Source organism: Acomys minous (genome assembly GCF_964271855.1).
Source record: "Acomys minous genome assembly, chromosome: 12".
In the NCBI taxonomy this organism is placed as follows: Eukaryota; Metazoa; Chordata; class Mammalia; order Rodentia; family Muridae; genus Acomys; species Acomys minous.
The window spans coordinates 66,969,528-66,979,227 of NC_140493.1; positions in this window are offsets into that span (position 1 = coordinate 66,969,528).

Here is a 9,700-nt window from a genome sequence, read left to right on the forward strand (position 1 = left end):
CATAACCATCTCAGTACTTTGGAAGCAGAGGTACACAGATCTCTGTGAGTTTGAAGTCAGCCTGGTCTACAAAGTGAGTCCAGGACAACCAAATCCACACAGAGAAACCTTGTCTCAAAAAATTGAAACAAACAAAACAAAACAAAACAAAAATATGTTGACATAATGTCCATTTATTTTGGTTTTGGCATAACTACTTCCTTTCCTCATTGTACATGAGGGAGGAAGTGAACAAAAAACAGAATCTATATAAGAAACATCCCTTGATCCTCTTACTAAAGGACACACATGAAGCCCAAGCTGCCCATCAGCTACATCTATGTAGAGGGCCTAGTTTCAGTCCCTGAATGGTCCTTGGTTGAGTGATTCAGTCTCCACAAGCCCTTCTGGGTCCTTATTGTTGACTCTGTTAATTTTATTGTAGGTGACCTCTTGTCACATCCTGGTACTTCTATCTTTTCCTCTACTTTTTTAAAAGACTCACTAAGCTCAAAGTTTGGCTGTGAGTCTTGGCATCTGTTTCTATCTGTTGCTGGGTGGAGGCTCTCAGAGGCCAGCTATGCTAGGACCCTGTCTTCAAGCATAGCAGACTATCAATAATAGTGTTAAGAGTTGGCTTTATCCCATTATATGGGTCTCAGGTTGGGTCAGGCATTGGTTGGATGTTCCCTGAATCTCTGCTCTATCTTTATCCCTGAAAATCTTGTAAGTAGGATAAATATTGGCAAAGTTTTGTGGGTGTATTGGTGTTCCCTTCCCTCCACTAGGAATTCTGTCTAGTTAGAGAGTGTCCTCTACAGTCTCCATAAGGCCTGATACTAGAAGTCACAGCTCGAGTCACCCCCATATCCTCCAAGGAGACCAACCTATTGTGGGTATCTCTCTAGCCTCAGAGATGACCCCACCCAGTTTCTCTTCTCTCTACAGGCCCTCTGTCTTACCTCACCCATGGTCTCCCAAGATCTGATTTCCACCCTCATTTCTCTCCATGCATCCTCTCCTGCCTAGTTGCCTCTCCTCGACTGCTGAATTCTATCCTAGTTCCCTTTCTGACAGAGATTTAAGTATCCTCCCTTGGGTTCTCTTTGTTACTTTGGGTCTTTGGGTCTTTGTTTCTGTGTTTTGTAGTGTGTTTATCCTGTAATATGGCTAAAATCATATGTGTTTCTCTGGATGCAGGTTACCACACTAAGGATGATATTTCCTAGTTCCACCCATTTACCTGCAAATTTCATGATTTCCTTCTTTTTACTATCTGAGTAGTACTCTGTTGTATAAATGTACCACTTTTGTCCATTCTTTAGGTGAGGGACATCTAGGTTGTTTTCAGATTTGGGCTATTACAAATAAAACTGCTATGAACATAGTTATGCAGGTGTTCTTATTGTATGGCAGAGCATTTTGGGGTATATGGCCAGGAGTCATAGATAGATAGATAGATAGATAGATAGATAGATAGATAGATATAGATATAGATATCTAGGTCTTGAAGTAAAGCTATTCCCAATTTTCTGAGAAAATGTCAAATTGATTTCCAAAGTGCTTATACAAATTCACACTCCCACCAGTAATGGGATAGTGTCTCCTTTCTCCACATCCTCATTAGCATGTGCTGTCACCCGAATGTTTTATCTTAGTCATTCTGACAGATGTAAGATGGAACCTTACAGTCATTTTGATTTGGACTTCAGTTTTGTGAAGGGTGATGAATATGGATCCATTCGCATTTTTCTATATGTAGACATCCATTAGCTCAGAACCATTTGTTGAAGGTGCTTTCTGGAAAACCTAAATGAAATGGACAATTTTTTGGTAGATGCCACTTACCAAAGTTAAATCAAGATCAGGCAAACAAAGTAATTAGTCTTATTACCCCCTGAAGAAATAGAATTCGCCATTAAAAGTCTCCTATTCAAAAAAGCCAAGGGCTAGAGTGATTAATTCTATCAGACTTTCTAAGAAGAGCTAACACTCCTCAAACTATTCCACAAAATAGAAACCAAGGGAACATTGCCAAACTCGTTCCATGAGGCCTCAGTCACCCTAATACCCAAACAACACAAAGACTCAACAAAGAAAAGGAATTTCATATTGATTTCTCTTATGAACATTGATGCAAAAATATTCAATAAAATGTTCTCAAACCAAATCCAAGAACAAATAAAAAACATCATCCACCACAATCAAGAATTCACCCCTAGCATACAGGAGTGGTTCACTATACAAAAAATCCATAAACATAATCCACCATATAAAATAACTAAAAGAAAAAACCATGTGATCATCTCATTAGATGCCAAAAAGCATTCCACAAAACCCAACACTTCTTCATGTTAAAAATCTTGGAAGCCAAGAATACAGTGCACATAGCTAAATATAATAAAGGCTTAAAGGGGCCTGAACCTAGGGACCTCAGGGACCCTAACCCCTCCCCCAAAGACCCCAGTTTGCTTGGTTAGACCAACTCCATGACAGACTTCAGGTCTTCAGTGTGCCTAACTAGGCCAAGTTTCTAACAATTCCTGGAAAAACTACAAGTTATGGACACTCTCTCCTTATCTCTTCAATATAGTATTTGAAGTCCTAATCAGGGCAATAAGACAATGAAAGAAGGTCAAGAGGATACAAATTGGAAAGAAAGAAGTCAAAGTATCACTATTCACAGATGATATGATAGTATACTTAAGTAATCAAAAAATTGCACCAGAGAACTACTACAGCTGATAAAAAGCCTTAAGCAAAGTCACTGGGTACAAAATTAACTGAAAAAATTAGTAATCCTCCTATATACAAATGACAAAAGGGCTGAGAAATACATTAGGGAAACTACACCCTTCAGAATAGACACAAATAACATTAAGTATCTTGGTTTAACTCTAGCCAAGCAAGTGAAAGACCGGAATTACAGACACTTCAAGTCTGAAGACACAAATTAAAGAAGATATCAGAAGATAGAAAGATGTCCCATGCTCATGGATTGGTAGGATTAACACAGTAAAAATAACCATCTTACAAAAACCAATCTGCAGATTCAATCTAATTCCCATCAAAATATCCACACAATTCTTCACAGACCTTGAAAGAACACGTTTAAATTCATACCAAAGATTCCAAGATGGAGGCGCCTATCATGCTGTATCTAATCAACCCATGGAGACCAGGGACCTGACTGGGAGCCACAGACTGCAAGAACTAGAGAACACTAGGTAAGTGGGGACCTGCACAATACAGACCACAGGAGAGCCTGGTCCCAATTCAACCAATGGCCCACATACAACGGGAGTCCAGTCCCCAGACTCTGGACCAGAACCCACTTGCAAACTGCAACGGGGCTCTATAGCATGAAGTCGGTATATGGGACTGAACTCAAGGCAGTGAAGCACAAGAGCTCCTGGCCTAAGTAAATCTCAGGGAAGCAGGTGCATCTGCCCCCAGATCCCCCCACACCTATTCAGTGCCAATCCACAGAAAGCCCCAGGTGCCACAAGGAAGCCCAGGCCGCTGTGAACACATTATCCATCCACAGCAGTGCAGTGTGAATGTGACTAGACAGGAACTTAGCTACGGGACACAGCAGACTGTGCCTGCACAATTGGGCAGATCTAACCTGGCCTAGCCAGGCTCCACAGGCCAGCAGGGCCTCCCATGCTTTTAGGAGAGGCTGGGCAGGCCAGAGGGGTAAAAACACAAAACTAACCACTGGCCCCAACACAACAGGACTGAATCACTACAGTTGGACTATCTGAACAGGTCTGGGCAGGAACCTAGATACTAGACACAACAGACCTTACCTGTACAACTGGGCAGATCTAATACGTCCTAGCCAGCCTCCACAGTACTGCAGAACCTCCCATGCTCTTGGGAGAGGCTGGACAGGCCTGAAGGAACAGGACAGAAAAATAACCAGCCACATCAACACAGCAGGATTGAACCACCACAGTTGAGAGATCCAAACAGGACTGGAAAGGAGCCTACCTCTGCTGACACAGTGGGGAGCCTAGGGTGTGGATCAAAGTCCCCTGGAGCTGAAACCAGATCACGGTCCAGGGAAGTATTCCACGATCCCCACAGGCAAGGGACCTTAACTTATAATCACTCACCAACAATCTGCTCTTAATGACCAGTGAAGAAAAACAGAAGCTACTTCCCAACATCAGAGACAGCAAGATGACTAAAGACGAGCATATAATTGAAAACAACAATAACAAAAACAATATGGCATCATCAGATCCCAGCTATCCCAAAGAAAGCAACCTGGAGAACTCAAACACAATCTAAATACAAGAAAATGACCTCAAATTCTTACAAATGAAGATGATAATGGAAGAAACGAATGAAAGACATAAAAGAGGCTTATAGAGAGGCACTGGAAGAAATTCAGGAAAATACAGACAATCAGATGAAGGAAATCAATAAGATGGTTCAAGATCTGAAGGCCTATAAAGAAGCACTGGAAGAAAATCAGGAATAGACAAACAATCAGATGAAGGAAATCAATAAAACAGTTCAAGATCTGGAGATGAAAATGGAAACAATGATATAGGCAAGACAGAAGAAAAACGGGACAGAGAGAACTTAGAGAAGAAAGCAAGCAGCACAGAGGTGAGCTTCTCTAACAGAATCCAAGAGATGGAGGAACGAATCTCAAGACTAGAAGAAACAATCATAGAACATGAAGCAACCATCAAAGAAAATGCTAACTCTGAAAAATTCCTGACACAAAACATTCAAGAAATCGAGAACACCATGAAAAGATGAAACCTGAGGATAATAGGCATTGAGGAAAGAGAAGACGCCTGACTCCAAGGCCCAGAAAATATTTTCAACAAAATCATAGAAGAAAATTTCCCCAATTTAAAGAAGGAGATGCATATAAACATACAAGAGGCATACAGAACACCAAAATAGAATAAACCTGAAAAGAAAATCTTCCTGTCACATAATAATCAAAACACAAAATATATAGAACAAAGAAAAATATTAAAAGCAGCAAGGGAAAAGGGCTAAGTAATATATAATGGCAAACCTACTAGAATTACACCCAACTTCTCAGCAGAGACCATAAAAGCCATAAGGGCCCAGACAGAGGTCCTGCAAACACAGAGACATCACAGATGCCAGTCCAGACTACTATACCCAGTGAAACTACCAATAACCATTCATGGAGAAAATAAGATATTCCATGACAAAATTTAATTCAAAAAGGTCCTTTCCTATCCAGAAATCCACCCTTACAGAAGTTTCTAGAAGGAAACCTCCAAGCCAAAGTAACAAGATACAACCAAAATTACATGGATAATAGATAACTATACCATCACAGAATATAATTCCACAAACACTCTACTGCAACCAACATCAAAACCAAGAGACTTAACAGTCACTGGTTATTAATATCCTTCAACATCAATGGTCTCAATTCTCCAATAAAAAGACACAGACTAACTGAATGGATGCATAAACAAGATTCAACATTCTTCTGCATTCAAGAAATACACCTCAGCTGTAAAGATAGACATTACCTGAGGGTAAAAAGCTGGGAAAATGTATTGCAAACAAATGGACACAAGAAGCAAGCTGGTGTAGCCATTTCAATATCTAATAAATTAGACTTTCAATAAAAATTAATCCAAAGAGATGAGAAGGTCACTTCATATTCATCAGAGTTAAAGTCAACCAAGATGACATAACAATTCTGAACATATATGCTCCCAATACAAGGGCACCCACATTTATAAAAGAAGTATTAACAATACTTATACTACGTGTTGATCCCCAAACACTAATAGTGGAAGACTTCAACACCCCCACTTTCACCAAAATATAGGTCATTGAAACAGAAACTAAACCTAGAAATAATTGCACTAACCAACATCATGAATCAAATGGATCTAACAGATATCCACAGAACTTTTCACCCAAACACAAAGGATTATACCTTCCTCTCAGCAGCCCATGGAACCTTCTCCAAAATTGATCTCATATTAGCTCACAAAGCAAACCTCAACAGATTCAAGGAGATTGAAATAATACCTTGTATCCTATCAGATCACCATGGTCTAAAGCTAGACTTCAACAACAACAGAAATATCAAAAAGCCTATACACACATGGAAACTAAACAACTCTCTACTTAATGACACCTGGGTCAGGGAAGAAATAAAGAAATTATGGACTTTCAGAAATTCAATGAAAATGAAAGAACAACATACTCAAATTTGTGGGACACATTGAGAGCAGTGCTAAGAGGAAAATTCATAACACTAAGTGCTTTTATACAGAAATTAGAAACATCTCATGTAAGCATCTTAACAATATATCTGGAAGCCCTAGGAAAAAAGAAACAGAAACACCCAAGAGGAGTAGGCACCTGGAAATAATCAAACTCAGGGCTGAGATCAATAAATTAGAAACAAAGAGAACAATTCAAAGAATAAAAAAAAACCAGGAGCTGGTTCTTTGAGAAAATCAACAAGGTAGACAAATCGTGAAAGGCAGAAAGACACTATCCAAATCAACAAAATCAGAAATGAAACTGGAGACATAACAGCAGACACTGAAGAATACAGAAAATCATAAGATCCTACTTCAAAGGCATATATGCCACAGAGTTTGAAAATCTAAGAGAAATAGGCAATTTTCTTAATCAATTCCACTTGCCAAAACTGAATCAAGATCAGATAAACAAATTAGATAGTGCTATTTCTCCTACAGAAATATAAGCAATCATTAATAGTATCATAACCAAAAAATCCCAGGGCCAGATGGTTTCAGTGCAGAATTCTACCAGACCTTCAAAGAGGAGCTAATACTGATGCTCCTCAAGCTACTCCAAAAGGTAGAAATGGATGGAACATTACCAAATTCATTCTGTGTAGCCACAGTCACTTTAATATCTAAACTTTACAAAGACCCAACAAAAAAGAGAATTTCAGACCAATTTCTCTTGTGATCACTGATGTAAAAATACTCAATAAAATACCCTCAAACCAAATACAAGAACATATCAAAGATGTCATTCACCATGACCAGGTAGGCTTCAATCCAGGCATTTAAGGATGGTTTAATATACATAAATTCATCAATGTTATCCACCATATAAACACACTGAAATTTAAAACACACATGATCATCTCCTAAGATACAGAAAAAGCATTTGACAAAATTCAACACCTATTCATTTTTAAAGTTTTGGAGCTATCAGGGATACCTCAACATAATAAAAGCTATATACAGCAAGCCAATAGCCAACATCAAATTAAATGGAGAGATACTCAAGGAAATTCCTCTACATTTGGGGACCTGGCAAGGCTGCCCACTTTCTCCATATCTCTGCAATATAGTTCTTGGAGTTCTAGCAAGAGCAATAAGACAAAAAAAGTAGATCAAGGGGATACAAATGGGAAAGGTGTAAGTCAAATTATCCCTATTTTCAGATGATATGATAGTGTACATAAGTAATCCCAAAAATTCACCAGAGAACTCCTAGAGTTGATAAATACCTTCAACAAAACTGCTGCATCGTAAATTAACTCAAAAAAGCCAGTAGCTTTCCTATATACAAATGACAGCTGGGCAGAGGAAGAAATTAGTGAAACTACACCCTTCATGATATCCACAAGCAATATAAAATGTCTAGGAATAACTCTAACCAAGCAAATGAAAGACTTTTTTGGAAAAAAAAATTTCAAATTTCTGAAGAAGGAGATAGAAAGATCTCCCTTGTTTGTGGATTGGGAGAATTAACATAGTAGAAATGGCCATCTTACCAAAAGAAATTTACAGATTCAGTGTAATCCCTATCTAAATACTATGCAATATTTTAAAGACATTGGAAGATCAATTCTTAACTTCATATGGAAAAACAAAAAACCCAGAATAGCTAAAACAATCCTGTACAATAAAAGATCCTCTGTATGAACCTCCATACTTGATCTCTACCTATACTATAGAGCAACAGTAATTAAAACAGCATGATGCTGACATAGCAAAAGGATGGTAGATCAATAAAATTGAATCAAAGACCCAGAAATAAATCCACACACATACAGACACTTGATTTTTGACAAAAAAAGTCAAGTCTATTCAATGGGCATCTTCAACAAATTGTGCTGGTCTAACTGGATGTCTACATATAAAAAATGCAATTGGACCCATATTTGTCACCATGCACAAAACTCAAGTCCAAGTGGATCAAACACTTCAGCATAAAAACAGAGACACCAAATCTGTTAGAAGAAAAATTAGGGAAGAGCCTGGGACTCATTGGCACAGGGGACAACTTCCTGAACAGAACTCCAACAGCCCAAGCCATAAGGTCAGCAATTAATAAATGGGACATTATGTGGCTGAGAAGCTTCTGTAAGGCAGAAGACTGTCAACAGAACAAAGCGACAGCCTACAAACTGGGAAAAGATCTTCATCAACCCTACATCTGACAAAGGTCTAATCCAAAATATATAAAGAGCTCAAGAAATTAAACACCACTAACCCAAATAATCCAATTAAGAAATGGGGCTCAGAATTAAACAGAGAATTCTCAACAGAGGAATATCAAATGGCGGAGAAACAGTTAAAGAAATGCTCAATGTCCTTAGTCATCAGAGAAATGAAAATCAGAATGACCTTGAGATTCCATCTTACACCCATAAGAATGGCTACAATCAAAAACTCAAGTGACAGCACATGCTGGCCAGGATGTGGAGAAAGGTACACACTCTTTCATTGCTGGTGGGAATGCAAACTTGTACACCCACTTTGGAAATATATCTGGCAAAATCTCAGCAGACTGGGAACAGTGTTTCTGCAAGACCCAACTATTCCACTCCTTATCATATACTCAGAACATGCTCCAACAACAACAAGGACATATCCTCAACCGTGTTTATAGCAGCCTTATTTATAATAGCCAGAACCTGGAAACATTCTAAATGTCCTGCAGTCGAATAATGAATAAAGAAACTGTGGTACATTTACGCTAGGGAACACTACTCAACTATTAAAAACGAGGAAATATCGAAATTTGTGGACAAATGGATGGAACTAGAAATGATCATACTGAGTGAGATAACCCAGAAGCAGAAAGACTCACGTGGCATATACTCACTTATAATTGGACACTAGCCCAAAAGGCATGTCGCATGCAAATCTTCACTTACCAGGAGATTGGGATAGATATGAGGACATCCTGTTGGGACTCTAGGTGAGAGAACTATGGGAGAATGGGGAAATAGAAGGATCCAGAAGGTCCTAAAAACCTACAAGAAGAGCATTATGATGGATAGATCTCGGCCCAGGGGTTCTGCTCAACCTACTGTACCAACCCCGGACAATACATGCAGTAATCATTAAAGCCTTACTCAGATCTAGCCAATGGACAGGACATTCTCCACCGTTGTATGGAGAGCAGCGACTGACATGAACTCTGGAGCCCCATATTTGACCACTTCCCCTTGGTGGGGAGGCTTGATGGCACTCAGAGAAAGGGTAAGCAGGCTACCAAGACGATACATGATAGCCTATGACCATATGGTGGGGGAGGAGGTCCCCTTCTGTCACAGACCTAGGGGAGGGGAATAGGGTGAAAGTGAAAAGGAGAGAGGAATGGGAGGATACAAATGAGGGGAAAGCAAATGAGCTATAATATGAATGAATTAGCTAAATATAAATAAATAAATAAATAAATAAATAAATAAATAAATAAA